Consider the following 20,633-nt stretch of genomic DNA (forward strand, 5'->3'; position numbering starts at 1 on the left):
AGGGGGGAGGGCAGTGATTTCACCTTTCAAGTTGGCTTAGCTAGAGAGAGAGGGCGACATCTGAGCAACAAAGAGGCATTCGGGAGGAGACTCTTAGGCACAAATATAGGGAGGCCTAGCCTCTCCTTTGCAGCAACCGTCTTCCCAAGGGCAAGTCCTGTGGTTGAGGGCTCAGCCCATCCAACCACCAGTCCATGTTAGCAGCCATCGAGGTGGGTCAGTCCAATACCCCTGCATTCTCCACCGGCTCCTCAAGGGGGCTCTGCATATTTTTTTCCTTTTTTTTTTTAAACTTTTTTTTTTTTAATCAACTGTATGAAAAATAAAAAAAATTTTAAAAATTTAAAAAAACACACAATAAAAGAACATTTCAAAGAGACCATAACAAGGGAGTAAGAAAAAGACAACTAACCTAAGATAACTACTTTACTTCCAATATGTTCCTACTCTACCCCAAGAAAGTAACCTGACATAGCAACATTTCTGTGAACTTGGTCCTACTATACCCATCAGAAATTAACAGACCATAGTCATTCCTGGGCATCCCCAGAACGTTAAATTTACCCACGATAGCTTATCTGTTCTTATTGGATTATTGTTCCCCCTTCCTTAATTGCTCTCTATCGCTAGTTCCCTACAGAAATAACAAATTTTAGAGCAGAGATAAATGAATTAAGAATGAATAAACAGAAAATCTTCAATCGCCGCAGCCCAGTCGCTTGTGTTTCGCCCCTTCCTCCTCGGCCCTGGAGCCGGGTACAGCCCGGGAAACCGGCTCTCAGTGGCGGCTTCTCTGCTGCGTGGAGGCCGCTGGCTTGTTCGGAGACCCCGAGGAGCTGTGCTTTCCCGGCGGGACACGCTCTCCAGACCCAGTATGTAGGTGCTGGACGGCTGCCATGAACTCCAGAGCCATGAGGATTCATAGCAAAGGACATGACCAGTGTGGCAGCCAAGTCAAAAATGAAAAAAGCCAACCATCTTTGAAATCTCTAAAAACTAATAACAACAAAACAGAAAAATCCAAATATAAGCCATTCTGGGGAAAAGTATTTTACCTGGAGCCTACCGTCTCTCACAATATCTGAAAGACTGCAAAAAGACATTAAAATGTTATCATACTGTGGACAGTGGATTGTATATCATGGATGATTGTATGGTGTGTGAATGTATTTCAATAAAACTGAATTTAATTAAAAAAAAAAGACATTAAAGATCTTGGAGGGTGAGTTGAAGAATTTCTTAGCAAAGATATCAGTTATCTTATTTCAAATAAAAAGGAAGCGAAACTTGCACAATTCTTGGGTAGAATTTCTCCTATACCAAGTCCAGAATCTGTGTATACTGCAGAAACCACTTCACTCATCCCAGCCATGATGGAAGTTCATTTATGTCTCCAGACTCAGTGTGTTTAAGCAAAGGAAAATTATTAATTGAAAAAGCTATCAAGGACAATGATTTTTTTCCTCCAAATAGTATATAATCAAATGCCTTATCATGGGGAGTAAAAATTCTTCATATTGATGACATTAGATACTACATTGAACAAAAGAATTGCATTTACTCAAAAAGTCAAGCACTTCTGTAAGAGATCAGGGGAAAGAGCTGGTACACAGAAAACAAGAACAGGTAGACTGAAAAAGCCTTTTGTAAAGGTGGAAGACATGAGTCAACCTTATAGGCCATTTTATCTTCAGTTGACCAACATGCCTTTTATAAATTATTCTATTCCGAAGCACCATAGTCCATTTGATGTGAACAAACCATCTATCATCCAAAAGCAAACTCAGGTTAAACTAAGAATCCAAACAGATGGTGATAAATATTGTGGAACCCCAGTTCAACTCTATTTGAAAGAGAAGAAAAAAAAAAGGATATTGTGAGTGTTGCTTGCAGAAATATGAAGTTCTCAAAACTAATAAAATACTGCGTTGGCTCCCTTTCTCCTGTACTACACAGAAGACTAAACCAGGGGAACGCCTAGAACTGCAATATATTTCTCAGAAGATCTTCAGGGAAAATAAAGTTGTGTAGATGATCAAGCAAAATTTCCTGTGTAAAGAAATCCAAGAACCTGAACAAAAATTTATATTTATTTCAGAACCCATCCCCTGCCCTTCAAGTGAACTGAGAAGACTGATGAGAAAAAGACTAACAAATATTCTGTGTTAAATCCAGCTGAAAATGACATAAACCAGAATTTTATGCAGTACCTTCCCATAAAAATAAACAAGGATGCATTCTTGATGTTTCTGAACATAAATGCATTATAAATGAAAGTGACTTAGAAGAACTAAGGTGGATGATTGTCCGTGTGGGCTACAGGCATCTATACAATCTTCTAATTTCAATAAGAATAATAGTGCATCTCAACTGAAATAAAAGTCAGATACTGTGTGTTTTCCAGCAAAGGACCTGAAGGAAAAGGACCTTAATTCAACATTTGGTGATGATTCTGGTTTCCTAGCAATAAATAGTTCACAAGAGCACCTAACAATTCAGGCAACATTCCATCCCATAACCCTCTCATGGAACCAAATGATTGTGACACCAAGAATGTGGATAGTTTACCTTCTGGTAAAATCCATCAAAAGGTGAAATTATTATTTGGAAGAAATAAAAAAAATCTGGAACCAAATGTGGAATCAGATAAGAAAAGAAATGAGTTTCTTACTACACAAGAAGAAAACAGAATTTGTAGTTCACCAGTACAATCCTTACTGGACTTACTTCAGACTATTGAAGAAAAATCAGAATTTTGGGGTTTCACAAGCTATACTAAAAACAGTGGCATGTATGATGTTACAGATATTGCAGGAGAAGAAAATTCAAATCATCTGTTGTCAATAGTTTTCTCCTCCCCTTCTACTTCTACAATTACTGGCTTTTAGTGTTTAAACAATTTATACTTTTCAAAAATTATAAGGATCGTATTCTTGAAATTTTTATAAATACGTATAAAAATTCTTAGAATTTTTGGCCAACTTTGTTTACAGAACCAGATGTAGTTATTAACAATAAAGACAATGTTTGCATTTTTCCTAAAAACAAAAACAAAAACAAAAAAAGAATAAATAAACAATAGAGAGTATCAACAAAACCAAAAGTTGATTCTTTAAAAACATCAATAAAATCAACAATCCTTTAGCTAGAGTGACAAAGAATAAAAGAGAGGTGGCACAAATAATCAAAATCAGAATTGAAAGGGGTGACATTACTACAAACACCACAAAAATAAAAAGAGGATACTATGAACAACTGTACACCAGCAAATTAGATAACCTGGATGAAATGGACAAATTTCTAGAAACACACAAAGTACTTACACTTACTTAAAAAATAGAAGATCTCAGCTAACCAATAACTAGTAAAGAGATTGGATCACTAATTGAAAACCTCCAAACAAAGAAAAGCCCAGGATCAGATAGATGGTTTCACAGGGGAATTTTACCAAACATTCCAAAAAGAATTAATGCCCATTCTGCTCAAACTCTTCCAAAAAATTAAAACACAGAAACACTCTCTTAACTCATTCTATAAGGCCAGCATCACCCTCACACCAAAGCCAGATAAAGATACCACAAGAAAAGAAAATTACAGACCATTATCCTGTGTAATATAGATGAAAAAATTCTCAAAAAAAATACTGGCAAAACAAATCTTACAGTAATTTAAAAGAATTATACACCATGATAAAGTGGGATTCCCAGGTATGCAAGGGTGGTTCAACATGAGAAAATCAATTAATGTAATAAAACACATTAATAGAATGAAGGAAAGAAAAACACACACGCTCATCTCGGTTGATACAGAAAAGGCATTTGATAAAATCCAGCACCGCTTCTTGATCAAACACCTAGAAATTTAGGAATAGAAGGAAACTTCCTCAACATGATAAAGGGGGAAAGACTGGAAGCTTTCCCTGTAAGATCAGGAGTCAGACAAGGATGCCCACTGTCACCACTTCTGTCCAACATTGTGCTATAAGTTATAGAGTGATTACTCAAGAAAAAGAAATAAAAGGCATTCAAATTGGAAAGGAAGAAGTAAAACTTTCCCTTTTTGCAGGTAACATGATCCCGTATATCAAAAATCTTGAAAAGTTCACAACAAAGCTGCTAGAGCTAATAAATGAATTCAGGAAAGTTCTGGGAAAACAAGAGCAACACCCAAATATCAGTAGTGTTTCTGTACACTAGTGAAGAAGAATCTGAAGAGGACATCAAGAAAAAAATTCTATTTTCAATAGCATTTAAAAGAATCAAATATCTAGGAGTAAATTTAACCAAGGATGTAAAGGACTTATACATGGAAAACTTCAAAATGCTGCTAAAAGAAATCAAAGAAGACCTAAATAAAATGGAAGGACATTCTGTATTAAATTGGCAAACTAAATATTGTTAAGATGTCAGTTCTACCCAAAGTGACTTACAAATTTAATGCAATCTCAATCAAAATTCCAACAGCCCTCCTTGCAGAAATGGAAAAGCCAATCATGGGATTTGTGTGTGGAAGGGTAAGGGGCCCTGAACAGCCAGACACACACTGAAAAAGAAAAGCAAAGTTGAAGGAGTCACACATCCCAATTTTAAATCTTATTTGAGATCTACAATAATTAAAACAGCATGATAAGCCAGAAACAAAAGTACAAAATAAGCCAGAAACTAAAGGACAAATATTGTAAGGCCTCATTAATATAAAATAACTATAATGAGCAAATGCTGAGAATTGAATTTGAGGGCATAGTTTATCAGGATAGAATGTGGGCAGAGATTGGGCAATTGATGATGGAGTAGAGAATGTTCGGTAAGGCTTATTGTAAAGGTTCCTAGACTGTAAGCTCTTACAACAGTCACATCTATTCCTGAGTTTTAACTGTTACTTAAGAGATGTTTATTTGGTACAAAATTTATATTCTCTGTTGCACACTATCTAATTTAACCTGTGTGGTCAGTTTATTTAAACAACGTAATTACATGGAACCTAGAATAGGAAATGAGACCTTGTAATTCTGTACAGGTTAATGTAATACCCTGATACATCCCAGAGTATTTTGGGCAGAAAATTAAAAAATATGTGCAAAGTTCACTTGAGGAGTCCCTTTTTGCAGGTAAATTTTCCATTTGAGGGGGAAAATGTGGAAATATTAAACTTCCCCATTTGGGGAATTCTTGATATTCTTGCAAGCATTAGGGACTCCCAATTTAACAAGTCAAGCCCTCAATCGTGGGGCTTGCCCTTACGAAACTTATTCCTGCAAAGGCGAAGCTAAGCCTACTTATAATTATGCCTAAGAGTCACCTCCAAAGAACCTGGTTTGTTGCCCAGATGTGGCCTCTCTGTCTCAAACCAACTCTGCAAATAAACTCACTACTCACCCCCCAACGTGGGACATGACTCCTGGGGATGAGCCTGGGCCTGGCATCATGGGATTGCAAATGCCTCCCTGACCAAAAGGGGGAAAAGAAATGAAACAAAATGAAATTTCAGTGACTGTGAGATTTCAAATGGACTCAAGGGGTCATTCTGGAGGTTATTCTTATGCATTATATAGATATTCCTTTTTAGTTTCTAGTGTATCAGAATAGCTAGAAGGAAACACCTTAATATGTTGAACTATAATCCAGTAGACTTGATTCTTGATGATGATTGTGTAACTATATAGTTTTTATCATGTGACTGTGTGATTGTGAAAACCTTGTGACTGACACACTCATTATCCAGTGTATGGACAGATGAATAATAAAATAAAGACAAAAATATATATAAATAATGGGGGGGAATAAAGGGTATGGGATATTTGGGGTGTTCTTTTTTATTTTTATTATTTTCTTTATTTTTGAGTAATGAAAATGTTCTAAAATTGATTGTAGTGATGAATGCACAACTATATGATGATACTGTGAGCCACTGATTGTATACTTTGGATGGATTATATGGTGTGTGACTAAATCTCAATAAAATTACATTTTTTAAAAAAGCATGGTACTGGCATAAGGACAGACATTTAGACCAATGGAATCATTTGAGAGTTTAGAAATAAACCCTCACTTGTATTGATTTTTGACAGGGGCACCAGGTCCACTCAATTGGGAGATTAGTCTCTTCAACAAATGGTGCAGGAAAAACTGGATATGCATATGCAAAAGGATGAAGAGGGACCTTTCATTTAATATACAAAATTAACTCAAAATGGGTCAAATTCCTAAATATAAGATCCAGAACTATAAAACTCTTAGGAGAAAACATAGGGAAGCATCTTGAGGACTTTGTATTAAGACTTTGGTAGTTATTTCTCCAGAGAATATAACCAAATGGCCAAAAACCACATGAAAATATGTTCAATGTCATTAGCCAGAAGGGAAATGCAAATCAGAACCACAATTAGATACCTTTTCACAATCAGCTGAATGACTGCTATTAAAAAAAAAACAGAAAATAAGAAGTGTTAGAGAGGATGTGGTGAAATAGGAACAGTCATACATTTTTGGTGGGAAGGTAAAATGGTGCAGCCACTATGGAAAACAGTTTGGCACTTCCTCAGAAAGTTAAGCATTACTGTATGGTCTGGCAATCCCACTTCCAGACATATAACCCCCAAAATTGAAAGCAGCGACTCAAACAGATATTTGCACAATAATGTTCATAGAGGCATTATTCACAATTGCAAAAAGATGAAAGCAACTCAAATGTCCATCAAAAGATGAATGAATAAACAAAATGTGCCATATACATGCAATGAAATACTATTTAGTTGTAAAAAATAATGAAGTTCTGATACATGTGACAACATGGGTGAATCTTGAAGACATCATGTTGAGTGAAATAAGCCAGACACGAAAGGGCAAATATTGTATGATCTCACAGAATTTAGAATAAGCAAATTCAGAGTCAGAAACTGGAATACAGATTACCAGGAGCCAGGATGGTGGTAGGGAGTGGGCAGTTAATAGTTACTTGATAAAGAGTTTGTGTTTGGAGAGATTTAAAAGTTTGGGTAAAGGAGAAATTTTAGGTTATATATATGTTGCTAGAATAAAATGGAAAAAACATAGGACTGTCCAACACAAATGGTGAACCCTATGTATACTATGGACTATAGTTAATAGCATAATTATTATAATGTTTCATTAGTTGTAACAAAGGCACCACACTAATGCAAAGTGTTAATAATGGGGAAAACTGCATTGTGAAAGGGGTATATGGGAACTCTGTGTTTTCTCCATGATTTTTCTGAAAACACACAACTACTCTAATAATAAAAAAAAAATCTGTACTATGCTTTTTTTTTTTTTTTTTTTTTTTAATTTTCTTACTCAAAATGTTCCAGCTTTAACCACTGGGAGCTCTTTCAGTGTGCTCCTTTGGCTCTCTGACATACTTCCATCGTTGTGCTTTTTTAAAGCTTTCTGGCACTATGTGAGGCTTCAGCTCATTTTATGTATTCCCTGCCCCAGGTCTAGACTCAGCCATTTGTCCAAGGAGTTTAGTTCCTCTTGTTGGAGAATGGTATTTGAAATCAAGATCTGAGCTCTAGGTGTTCTTGTTTCTACTTGGGTGTTGTTGATTTAATAAGGAAATGTATGTTAGTACTAATCTATGTACATACACATATCTACAAATACTTCTATATGTATCCAAATCCACCTATAGTAAGCTAAACATTGATTCATACTGTCCTCTCCAACTCTGGTCCATTACTGTATAGATCATTCTAGCCTCCTCCCCTTGCTTATCTGTAATCTCCTGCTCCGGCAGTGAGAAACCTGCTTCCAACCATCTGCCACAAATGTATTTAATTGTTCACTTCCAGTATATGTATATAGCAGTTTCAGGATTGTTAAACTGTACTCCTTTGGGAAACAACTTTATCAACTACAGTACACGCTTATGTACAGTTCCTTTTGCTTTAGTCTCACAGTCTCCGCTCATTTCAAATATTACCTAGGTCAATCCCTTTCCCCCCCTACCCCTTCAGTGAGGTTATTTTATACAACTGTATTTATTATACAATTAGATTATTTTGAGTACTCTGCATTCCTTTCCAAAATCCTCTAATTCCTAAATGCTTTTTAAAACTTTGCATATATTAGGTTCACTCTTTGTGCAGTAAAGTTCTATGAACTTTAACAATGCATGCATCCACCATTACAGTATCATATAGGATAGTTTCACTGCCCTAAAAAATCCTCCATGCTTCACTTATTCAACCCTCTCTCTCCCAAACCCTTGGCAACCACTATCTTTTTACTGTTTCTATAGTTTTGCCTTTTCCAAAGTGCCACGTCAATAGAATTATACAATTAGGCTGGCTTCTTTCATTTAGTGATGTGCATTTATGATTCATCCATTTTTTGCATGGCTCGATGGCTCATTCCTTTTTGATCACTAAATAGTATTTCTTTGTGTGAATCTACCACAGTTTGTTTATCCATTTGCTTATATTGAAGAACATCTTGATAGCTTCCAGTTTAGCACAATTAAGAATAAAAGCTACTATAAGCATTCACATACAGGTTTGTGTGTGAACATAAGTTTTCAGATCAGTTGGGTGAATACCTAAGAGCGTGACTGCCAGATCATAGGAGAAGACAATGTTTAGCTTTGTAAGAAACTATCAAACTGTCTTCCAAAGTGACTGTACCATTTTCCCTTCCCACTGGCAATGTATGAAAGTTCCAGTTGTTCCACATCCTTGCTAGTAATTGATCTTGTCAGTTCTTTGGATTTTAGCCATTCTAATAGGTGTGTAGTAGTAGCTCATTGTTGTTTTAATTTGCATTTCCCTTATGACAAATGATGTTGAGCATCTTTTCACATGCTTCTTTGTTGCTTGTATATATTCTAAAGATAATTTTAGATAATTCTAAAAATAATTTTTAAGTAATCTGAAATCTACAGAAAATGGCAAATACAGTACAAAGAAATTTTTTATTCCTCTACAGTATGAGAATGAATTGCCAGCTTAGTGCCCTATCACTCCCTAACACTTGAGTGTGTATTTCTTACAAACAAGGACATTTTTCTAAATAACCATAGTACAACCACTAAAATTAGAAACTTAACACATTAGTAATATCTACTCTTCAGATGCTAGTCAAGTTTCACCAATTGTTTCAAACATCCTCTGTAGCAAAAGGATTGAGTCCAGAGTCACATAATGCATTTGTCATGTCTCTTTAGTCTCCTTTAGTCTGGAACTGTTTCTCAGTCTTTCCTTGGCTTTCAACACCTTATACATTTGAAGATTACAGGCCGGTTATTTTGTGGCATGTCCCTCAATTTGGTTTGGGTGATGTCTTCTCATGTTTAGATTCAGGTTATGCATTTTTGGCAGGAATATCACAAGGTGATGCGTTCCTCTTCATGGTGCATCTTCTCAGGCACCTGATTTCAGTGTGTCCCATTACTGATGTTGCTATCTTGATTAAGGAGTATCTGTATGTGCCTAGCCTCTCCACTACACAATTACTCTTTCTACCTTTTTAATAAATTAGGGTTTTGTAGGGAGGTACTTTGAGACTAAGTAAATAGCTCAAACCTTCACCTGCTAGTTTTAGCATCCACTGATGATCTTGAATGAATTAGTTAATACTGTGATGGTTATAAAATGGTGATTTTCTCACTCCATCATTATCATACAATTGGCATTCTATGGTAAAGAATAGCATTTTTTTCTCCCCATTCACTTATGTCAGTGTGGACTCATGGATTTCTGTTTTATTCAGTGGATTATAATAGCTACAAATTTGGCCACCGGGATCCCCTGTAAGCTGGGCTGTGTCCATTTGATGTATCTCCATCATTGCTTGAGCATACCAGACATGTGAGTGAAAGAGCATATAGATATTTCCAGCTCTTGGCTGTTGAATCACCCCTAGAATTAGCCTCTTCCCAGATGAGGCCCTAGATATTGTGGGACAGAGGCAAGTAGTCCTTGCCATGCCCTGTCTGAATTCCTGACTCTCAGAATCCATGAGCATAATGAAATGGTTGTTTTAAGACTTTTATTGGAAGCTAGAGGAAAGCAGCCCTTATTACACAGTGGAGAAAGTTTAGCAAAACTGTTGCCAGTAGAATAAAATAAAAAATGTATCTAGTGAACCAATGAATCTGGCTAAGGAGATTTCCAAGCAGAATGTTGAAAGTATCATCTGATTTCTTTAACAGTATATCAAAGGTATGGACAGATAGAGCTGAGCTATAGAGGGAAATACTCAGTTTTTAAGCAGAATTTAGAATTCATAACTACCTGGGTACACAAATAAAGTTATTTCTCATTCCATGTTTCTTCCAGGAGAAGATTCTCAAACTAAGGAAGAGCCTCAGGACAAAGACAAAATCTAGGGCACTGTCAGGAAAACATGTCAGGATAAAGGTGAAGGCAAGAGTCTGGCTGTAAAACTCTTTATTAAGCCTTCAGAAAAGTTTAAGTTAGTGCCTTGTAGAACCTTTCAACCAGACAAAAGTTCTTTTAAGGTTCTTAAGAACATGACTTGCAGACGCTCTGTGTTAAATGATAGGGATTCTAAGACTCCTAAAGACATTGTCCTGCAGCAACTTCATGGTGGCCCAAAGTAAAGAAGGGCTTCTTTTTTTAAAATTCAGTTTTACTGAGATATAGTCACATACCATACAGTCATCCATGGTGTACAATCAACTGTTCACAGTACCATCATATAGTTGTGCATTCATCACCCCAATCTATTTTTGAACATTTTCCTTATGCCAGAAAGAATAAAAACAGGAATAAAAAATAAAAGTAAAAAAGAACACCCAAACCATCCCCTCCATCCCACCCTATTTTTCATTTAGTTTTTGTCCCCATTCTTCTACTCATTCATCCATACACTGGATAAAGGGAGTGCAATCCACAAGATAAGAAGGGCTTATTTTGAAGAGATTTGTGAGTATGCTTTTGTTTAATTGAGTGGATTATAAATTGATACAGAAGAAATACACAAAAGTTTTAAAGGAATTGTATTAGCTTGGACAGAAAGTACAGTCAAAATGAAACGAAGAGTGAAACTCATACTTTTATGGGCAAGAAGGCAGTTCAGAAATCTACTTAACTGCCATTTGTTATGGAATAGGAAGGATGACTCAGAGAGCAGAGCCAAGAGCCATGGAAAACACTCCCAAGGAATAACACTGAACCTTCAGTAATGTGCCCTGATGGAGTTCAGAATTTCCATTGTCCAGTTATTCATGTGCCTTGTTTTCTCCCATATTCCTATCCCACTATTGATGTTTGTGGAGAGACGCAAATAATTTGTTCCTTTGGTTCCCAGATCTTCAAATTGAGAAGGAAAGTACCCAAAGAACCACATCTGAGGAGCCTCATTCACACCTGGAATTGATTTATATAAAGAAATCCTGGACTTTGAGCCTAAGGGTGATGCAAATTGGAATGAGACTTGGGGGGACTTGGGTAGAGGTGGGCATTTTACATAAGAATTGTTGTGACCAAAAGGGCTAAATGTGGCATCTCCAAAGATGGCCACAACAATAGCTCCCACCCATAGGCTCTTCTACTAAGTGACCTTGCCATTCTACCATCAAGAAATGGAGTCTAATTCTCCTTTATTTTAATCTATGACTGCTTCAGCCAAAAGGAAGTGATGCTGTATAACTTCCAAAGCTAGCGTCTGCCTTGTTTCCTGGAATTCACATTTAGAACTCTGAGCTGCACCTTAAGCACCTTAAGGCTACCTTAAGACCACCTTAAGGCTACCATGCTGGGAGGAAGTCCAAGCCACACAGAACTACCACATGCAGGTACTCTGTTGTCAACCCCCAGACATGAGTGAAGCTGCCTCCAGCCATCAAGCCTTCCCAGCTGAGCCTCCAGCAGTGACACATCAACCCCACTGTGCCTGTCCAAGTTCCTGACTTACAGAATCAGTGAGCATAATAAAATGGCTGTTGTCTGAAGTCACTATATTTGGGGGAGTTTGTCATACCACAGAAGATGGATTGATGGATGGATGAGGAGATGAATAGATGAACAGGTGTGTGAGAAAGCAAGTTTAGTAAAATATTAATTGTGGAATCTAGGTGGTAGATGTATGGGTGTCCATCATCAATTCTTCCACCTTTTCTGTATATTTGGAAATTTTCATAATATAATTTTAGTAGGGAGGAAAGGAAGAAGAAACATGGAGAATAATAGAAAAAGCAGTAGGTAGCATTTTTCCTGTTTGGCAATGTGTTGGGCTCTGAGCCAAGGACTTTTACATTCCTTACCTCATTTAATCTTCTCAACAACCTCATAGGTTGGTGCTATTATTTTCTCCATTTTACAGGTGAGGAAACTGAGGCACGGTGAGGTTAAGTCATTTACCTAATGTTCTAGTTTGCTGATGCTACTGGGATGCAAAACACCAGAGACGGATTGGCTTTTATAAAGGGGGTTTATTTGGCTACACAGTTCCAGTCTTAAGGCCATAAAGTGTCCAAGGTAATACATCAGTAATCGGGTACCTTCACTGGAGGATGGCCAATGGTGTCTGAAAAACCTCTGTTAGCTGGGAAGGCACATGGCTGGCATCTGCTCCAAAGTTCTGGTTTCAAAATGGCTTTCTCCCAGGACATTCCTCTCTAGCAAGCTTGCTCCTCTGCAAAACATCACTCACAGCTGCACTGAGTTCCTTCTCTTTGAGTCAGCTCATTTATATGGCTCCACTGATCAAGGCCCACCATGAATGGGTGGGGCCATGCCTCCATGGGAATATCTCATCAGAGCCATCACCCACAGCTGGGTGGGGTACATTCCAAGCAAATCTAATCAGCACCAAAATATCTGCCCCACAAGACTACATCAAAGATAATGGCGTTTGGGGGACACAATACATTCAAACTGGCACACCTAAGGTGAAAGTGTTAGTAAATAGTAGATCCAGAACTCCAGTTCAGATAGGTATAATTCCATCCTCTGCTCTAGATTACCCAAGGATTCCTGTCCATCCCCATCCACTTCTTTGAGAGAAAGAAAATTAAAATAGTTAACAGATGGCTTCTAATGACTCCAGTACTGGATTATATTCTTATAGGAAGAAAAATAAACTTATTTTAAATTCCCTTCCTTTAGGGATGGATCGTCCCCTTCCTTACATCTTTGGCAGTTGCACATTCTTTTCCAGTCGCTAAGAAAAGCCTCCTCGTGTATGGGGCTCCAAAAGTGGCAAAGGGTTGTAATGTTTATTATCTCCTTTTGTTCTCACTGTAATCTGGAGATAGGGCCAGCCATTTATTATGAATGAGAACACTGTGTGGCTCAGAGATGTTAAGTAAGTTGGCTGAGGTCACACAGGATTAAGGACAGGACAAGTCTCACGCCCACTCTGCTGATGCCAAGACCAGTGTTTTGGGCTTCCATTTCTCTTAACTAGTCTCCAGACTGGTTTCCAGTTAAACCCAGCCTACTAGCAATTAGGCTGCACTTGCTCTCAGGTGCCCTGGTTTTTGAAGATGTTTTCCAGAGCTTAGTACTTGCAGACCTTAATACCTGCAGGGCACAGTCCTGAAGGCCTTTTGGGCTGGTGAGCAGAAATTTGAGCCAGGTGTGGACATGCACTCCTGGCTACCTGCGTGGTTTCTAGAAAAAAGGATGTTTTCCCTCCAGGTTTCAATTTCCAGCCAGGTCTTGTGAGAGACTCCTGGATGCTCCATTCTACGCTTCATTTTGGGCCTGGGGACAGTCACTGCCCTAGAGAGGCCGCAGAAGGACCTGGACGTACCCATCTTGCCCTAAACTGCGGAGAAGAGGCCCGGAGAGGAATGCTTGTTCCTGCGATCTGCAGGTCTGCAGGCTGGGCAGGGACCGGCCGGCCTCCCGCGTGACCTGGCAGTCCCAGGACAGAGCAGGAGACCCTGCCCGCTCCGGCTGGAGACCACCTGAGCCCATAAACCCAGAGATCCCGGGCTTGCTCTGGCAGCTCCTGGAACGTCCCTACATAGCCCCGACCCGTCTTGCCGGGCCCCAGACTACTTATCGGCTTCGGGCTAGGGTAGGTACTATAGCCACAACCTTTAGAGGATGAAACTGCGCCCAGAGACGTGGAGCGACCGGGCCGAGGCCGCCCAGCAGGGGGTGTGGCAAGGCGGGTCTCCACCCCCCGCCCCCGCCGGGGCCGCCCAGCCGCTGTCAGCTCCCTGCCCACGCCGCGCACAGGCTCGCCGCCTGGCTTCCCCCGCAGCGCCGCGGTCCACGATTGCTGTCTCCGCCTGGGGTCGCGGTCCACGATTGCTGTCTCCGCCTGGGGTCGCCTGAGCGCTCCCGCTTCAGAAGGCTTTTCTGGATGTTACTGGGGGCGCGGGTTGGGGGGCGCGGAGACAGCTGCTAGGCGGCCGCTCACTGCAGGCGTCCTCCCCTCCGTCCCCTCCCCATCACCCAGCAGAGGCTCGCGGGGTTGGGGGTCGGGGGCTGGGGCGCGGGACTGGTCGGCGGGACCCGCGTCGGGGGGGATGACCCCAGGGCGGGGGAGGCCCGCAGCGGGGGCCGCAGGTCTGTTTGCGCCCCGCCTCCGCGGCTGCGGCCGGAACGAGTCTTTCCGGCGGGACTGCTCTGTCGGACCCGCCCCGCCGGCCTCCCGGAACCGGCCTGGAGTCGGGCGCGCCCCCCACCCGGGCCGCGGGCGGGCCCCGGGATCCAGCTGCAGGGTGGCGCCGCGGGGGAGGCGGCCGAGCCCCTGGCCTGGGTCCCAGCAGGGACTGCGAACCTGGGGGCCTCTGGCGCCCCCGCGCCCCGTGCCGATCCACCACCCAACCCCTGCCAGGGGTACTCTGACAAAGGGTTTGGGAAAGCTTCCTGGGTGGCTCTGAGAACCACGGCTCCGGTCCAGTCTTACGTTTTGCAGTTGGGGAAACTGAGGCACAGGCTGGCCCAAGGCCGCGCGGTGAGTTAGCAGAGCGCCAGGGCGCTGGGTGAAAGCCTGCGAGGGCTGGCGCGACGGAGGCCGGGGTCTTCCCAGAGCCTGCGTCCGGGGGCCACTGTCCCTCCCAGCCTGGCGTCAGCGCGGACCCGAGGGCATGTTAACAGGAGAAGGGAACTGGAGGCGAAACATCCTCTATTTTCTCGGCGGTGGAGCAAGGGAGGACCCTTACTGCCTGAATCTGGTCTTTCAAACTCGCAACAAGCTAAGTCCCAAAGGGAGGGTGCCCTGGAGGTTTCCTTTATCTGCTCAACCTTGAGCCAGACTCCCAGTCAGCATTTGATGGAGAAACTTGGTCGGTTTCTCAAAATGCAAAATCAATCGCTGATTTTACTTTTTTCCTTGGCATTTCCTTAGGATATTTTTGTGTCTGGGAATGAAAGACTATAAACTATTGTCTTAAATTTTGTCCTGATTAGCATCCTTCTTCCATTCAGGATTTCCCTGGAGCCAGATCTTTGCAGTTTCAGGTTTATGACTTTTTAAAAACATAATTTTGGTGAATTTTTATCTGTTCCCCAAATTAGAAAATCCCTTAATTACAGGAGAAAACATTTTCAAAGAGAAAGGCTGGAGACCTTTAGAGCAAGCCCAGGAGCAATGCTTCTGAAGGAAATCTCAGTACAGGCAGGGCCTCAGAGACTGGCGGGGGAGGATCCAAGTGGGAAGGGAAGGCCTTGTTTTGCAGTTGTCAGTCCCACCACTTCCCAGTTAATTCTTGGCCAGAAAATAAAGAATACAGGGAGGTTTGCTTAAGTTGTTCATCTTCTCTCTTACTTGAGAGAAAGCATGGCCTTGGTTGAGTTGTTTTAAAATTGAGTTTGAACCCCTGGGTGGCCAAATGGATGAAGAGAAGTTTCTCTTTGTAGGAGTGTTTCCAGCTAATAAAGGAAGAAAGAGTGATAGATAGAATATTACCATTTTGCATCCCTAATGGTGATGCAAAATCTAGGTATAATCAGCAGTGGCTGCTATATCACAAAAAGAGAACCAGATCTTGTGTACCTTCTAATGGAAAAACTCAGCATCACCTATAAAATAGTCTTCACACATACACCCACACATACACACACTCCCTACACACAAATCTAACCTGGATCTAAGCAAGGCTTAACCAGATCAATTTCCAGTTTACAGGAGATATGATGGCCAAGGAAATGTCCTAAACAGCACCATGGAGACATAATCAGAACCAGTTGAAACTACCAAACAGATGACCCAGTTCCTCAATAATTAATTTCTAGAAAATAATCACATTTAGATCCTGAATCAAATAAATGGTAAAAAGGGGGAAAAAAGTAACATCATAGAACACTTGTAAATTTGAACATTGATGAGATATTTGCTATTTTTTAAAGTGTTATTAAACTTTTTAGGAATGATTATTTGGGTTTTTTTTTTTCAATCATTATCTTTTGGAAATACATGCTAAAATATGTACAGATGAAATGATAATGGTAACTGGGATTTGTTTCTAAATAGTTTTATATAGGGGCAAGGAAAGTGGGTGAAGGTGTAGATGAAACAAGATTGGACACTAATAATGATAATATATTTATTACATTTGAATAAAAGGCACAGGACAGCTGGGTTCTGCCCTGCTCTGCTTGTGGCTTGTTCTGTGACCTTAGGCACCTCACTTCTCTCTTGTCTACTCACAGACATTATGGAGGATATTCTGTTTGCTAGAGCCCCTGAAATGAGGAAGGAGAAAGCTGCCAAAGGGAAGCATAAAAGGCTTTGCAAAAGAGTTGTTTGATAAGAATCCTGATGGGTGAAAAGGAGTTAACTGAGCGGTGCCAGCTCATCTTCTGTAAGATAAGAGGATGAGACTAGATCTACAAGGAAGACCCACTTAGTCCTAAACAGACTCTGTGATTATAACCCACCCTTAAGCAATTTTTGCTTCTGTGTGTATCTCTCCAGGGAGTTGCAACACCCTGTGGCCTTCCTGTCACCATCCTCATTTTGTTGGCTGGAACAATCTGACTTGGTCTTGGATCTCCCAATTGTGTTTGGAAGACAAAGTATTGTCATGGAAGCCAGTCTTCTTAGGGAATGTCTCCTGGGCTCACAGATTTATTTCCACCCATCTGGTTCCCAAGGTGTTTTACTTAGTAACCTTAACTATACTTTGCTAGTGGTTATACTCAGCCTTGACAATAAAACCGATTTGCTCTTCAACATGTGAGTTCCAAGTGGATGCCCTTGGTGCTCCCAACTGCTTTAATCTTCTCTCCCTTCTTATAGGACATGCAGCTCAAGGTGCAGCACACAGCCTGGCCTTCGGGGTAACTCTGCCATGACAGATCTAACTTTGTGCTTTGGGACCCTTTGAATGGAGTTTGAGTGGGGTCCATGTGCTAATCCTCCATGAAATCCTGCTTTTCTGGACTTGAAGTTTCAGTTAGGATAGAATTAAAAAGAGTGGACAAGTGCCTGCTGGTTTCAAATGAGTACTTCACGTATCAGAAAAACATTTTTGGGAAATGGCCTCTAAATCTGGCTGAATTTTTTAGTCTTCCTCTGTCAATCAACAATTGGATTTTTTTTTAATGTTCTCAGCTCTTTAGTATTTTTCTGGAAGAACAAAGTGACACCCAGCCTAATATTCTTCATAATGATTCTCATGCTAGACATTCAGATGGTAATGGACAGAATCATCTAGAAAAACAGATGAACTTCAATGCAGATGCCAGCCAACATAAAGATGAGGACATCCTTATCCTCTTCACTTCAAAAACTATATCAGAGGGTTAAAACTCTTTGCTCAGTTATGACAGGATCTCAAAATTTAGAGAAAAAGGCCAAACACGTCAAAGCTACATGGACCCAATGTTGTAATGAAGTTTTGTTTATGAGTTCAGAAGATAATAAAGACTTTCCTACTGTAAGATTAAAAACCAAAGAAGGCAGAGACCAACTATACTGGAAAACAATTAAAGCTTTCAATATGTTTATGACTATTATTTAGAAGATGCTGATTGGTTTATGAAAGCAGATGATGATACATAAGACATATTAGACAATTGGAGATGGCTTCTTTCAAAATATGACCCTGAAAAACCCGTTTACTTTGGGAGAAGATTCAAGCCCATGTAAAGCAGGGCTACATGAGTGGAGGAGTAGGATATGTATTGAGCAAGGAATCCTTGAAGAGATTTTTTGATGCATTTAAGACAAATGTACACATAGTTCCTCCATTGAAGACTTAACACTGGGGAGGTGCATGGAAATTATAAATGTAGAAGTGGGAAATTCCAGAGATACCACTGGAAAAGAAACTTTTATCCCTTTATACCAGAACACCACTTAATCAAAGATTATCTACCCAAAACCTTTTGGAACTGGAATTATAACTATTATCCTCCTGTAGAGGGTCCTGGATGCTGTTTTGATCTTGTAATTTCTTCTCATTGTGTCAACCTTTTAACTATGTATGCATTAGAATACCTTGTTTATCATCTTTGCCCACATGGTTATTTATACAGATATCAGCCTGCCTTACCTGAGAATATACTGAAGGAAATAAGTGGAACATACAAAAATGATAATCCGAAAGTAAAATCAGGAAACTGTTGAAAGAAAAACATGAATAAACAGAAGTAAAATGCCTGACATTGCACTGAAGAAGGACTTCTGCATTTCTAATATAGAATACTGGAATCCCAGTGTGGAATTCTTTCTAAATGAACATTCCATATTTGAAATCTTTCATATGAATGACAGTAAGCTGAAGCTTTAATGAGCTGTGAAGTCTTTTAAAATGTGTTTTTGATACAGTAAAATTATATATGAAGAATATGTGTTTTTAAAATGATGGCCAGGTAGAGGGACTAGAAAAGAGATTTTGTTGCCTGTTCCTGGCCACATGTGTTATTGTCACTGAGAAACTAAAACAGTTAAGTTTGCTAAAACTACAGTGCACCATGTTAGTAACACATACAATGCTAAAATGATCTGCCTTAAAAGAAAATTTTAGAAGAAAAAATTTTTGCTCAGTATTGTTTGTAAACTCAAGATGTGATTTTATATTTGCAGTATGACATAAATGAAACAACCCTCACTCCCCCGCCACACACACACACACACATGCACAAATTGTTTGTCTAATGAAAATTTTCCTGTGATTATTTATGATTAGCAGTATTTCTTCCAGAAAAAGGTGGCATATGAATGGTGCTTGTGGCGGTTTGGATGTATTTTGTCCCCCAAAATGCCATTATCTTTGATGAAACCTTGTGGGGGCAGATGTATTAGTGTTGATTATGTTGGAACCTATTGATTGAGTGTTTCCATGGAGATGTGACTCAATCAACTGTGGGCAAAACTTTGATTGGATAATTTCTGTGGAGATGTTACCCCACCCATTCAGGGTGGGTCTGAATTAAATCACTGAAGTCATATAAATGAGCTGACAAACAGAAGGAACTCAGTGCAGCTGTGAGTGATATTTTGGAGAGCAGCTAAGAGTGACATTTTGGAGAGAGCTGCTGCTAAGAGAGGGCAAAATACCCCAAGCACAACATTTTGGAGAATGCCATATTGAAACACAACCTGAGAGCCAGCGGATGCCAGCCATGTGCCTTCTGAGCTAACAGAGGTTTTCCAGTCACCAATGGCCATCCTTCAGTGAAGGTACCCTGTTGTTATGCCTTACCTTGATACTTTATAGCCTTAAGACTGTAACTTTGTAACCAGATAAACCCCCTTTATAAAATCCAATCCATTTCTGGTATTTTGCATAATGGCAGCATTGGCAAACTGGAGCAGTGCTTGTCCTAAAGTGCATTAATAAAACCGTACTTTGAAATTTAAGAAAAAAAAAAAAGCAGAGTAAAATGGTAGATTATTTTTAATGGAGCAACAGTAAGACCTACAGCTAACTTTTCAACAGAAACCATGGAAGCCAGATGACAATGAAATAACATCTTTACAGTATTGAAAGGCCAACCTAGAATTCAATAACCAGTGAAAATATTCTTCAAGAATGAAGGTAAAATGAAGATATTTTAAGGCAGACAAAAACTGAGTGTGCAAATTTGCACTAAAAGAAATTCTAAAGGAAATTTAGGCAGAAGGAAAATTATCCCGGATGGAACTTTAGGAATACAGGAAGGAAAAGAGCAACAGAAGAGATAAATAGGTGGATAAAGCTAAATGAATATTGACAAAAATAATGTAGCATTTTAAACACTATAGAAAAATTTAATAAAAATATGTAGAATTAAAATGTATGACAACAATAGAACAAAAAGTGGAAGAGAGTGAATAGAGTTAAAATATGTTAAGGTCCTCAGATTGTTTGAGAAATGGTAAAATTGCTAATTTATTTTAGAACTTAGTAAGTTAAAGATGCATGTTACAATCTGTAGGATAACAACTAAAGGAATAGTAAAGCATATAACTAACAAGCTAAGATGGGGGGAAATTATATGAAAATAATTACTCCAAAATAAGGCACTTGAGAGAACAAGGAACTTAAAACAGGTCAGACAAGTTAAAAAAAAATAAAATTCTATATTTAACCCATTGTATAAGTAATTACATTAATTGTAAATGGACTAAACACTGCCATCAATCTACAAAGATGGTCAGACACACCAAAAAAACTGGAAACTCAATTACCTGTTGTGACACACCTTAAGCATAAGGATAAGAAAAATAGAAAGGACAAAGATGGGAAAAGATAGACCAATGCAA

The 20,633-nt window shown here is 39.6% G+C and overlaps 1 long non-coding RNA gene and 2 pseudogenes across 2 annotated transcripts in view; all 3 read left to right on the forward strand.

Moving 5' to 3' along the window:
* Positions 1-12,000, forward strand: part of LOC119521582 — a 317,896-nt gene extending 305,896 nt beyond the window's left edge. For both annotated transcript variants that reach the window (XR_005214380.1, XR_005214381.1), the window contains exon 7: positions 11,289-12,000. This is a non-coding gene — a long non-coding RNA (uncharacterized LOC119521582). The remainder of the gene's footprint in view (positions 1-11,288) is intronic.
* Positions 721-2,888, forward strand: LOC119521579 (annotated as a pseudogene).
* A 2,804-nt stretch (positions 12,001-14,804) lies between the features above and the next one.
* Positions 14,805-19,233, forward strand: LOC119521580 (annotated as a pseudogene).
* The last annotated feature ends 1,400 nt before the right edge of the window (positions 19,234-20,633 follow it).

Source organism: Choloepus didactylus, chromosome 27 (genome assembly GCF_015220235.1).
Source record: "Choloepus didactylus isolate mChoDid1 chromosome 27, mChoDid1.pri, whole genome shotgun sequence".
NCBI lineage: Eukaryota > Metazoa > Chordata > Mammalia > Pilosa > Megalonychidae > Choloepus > Choloepus didactylus.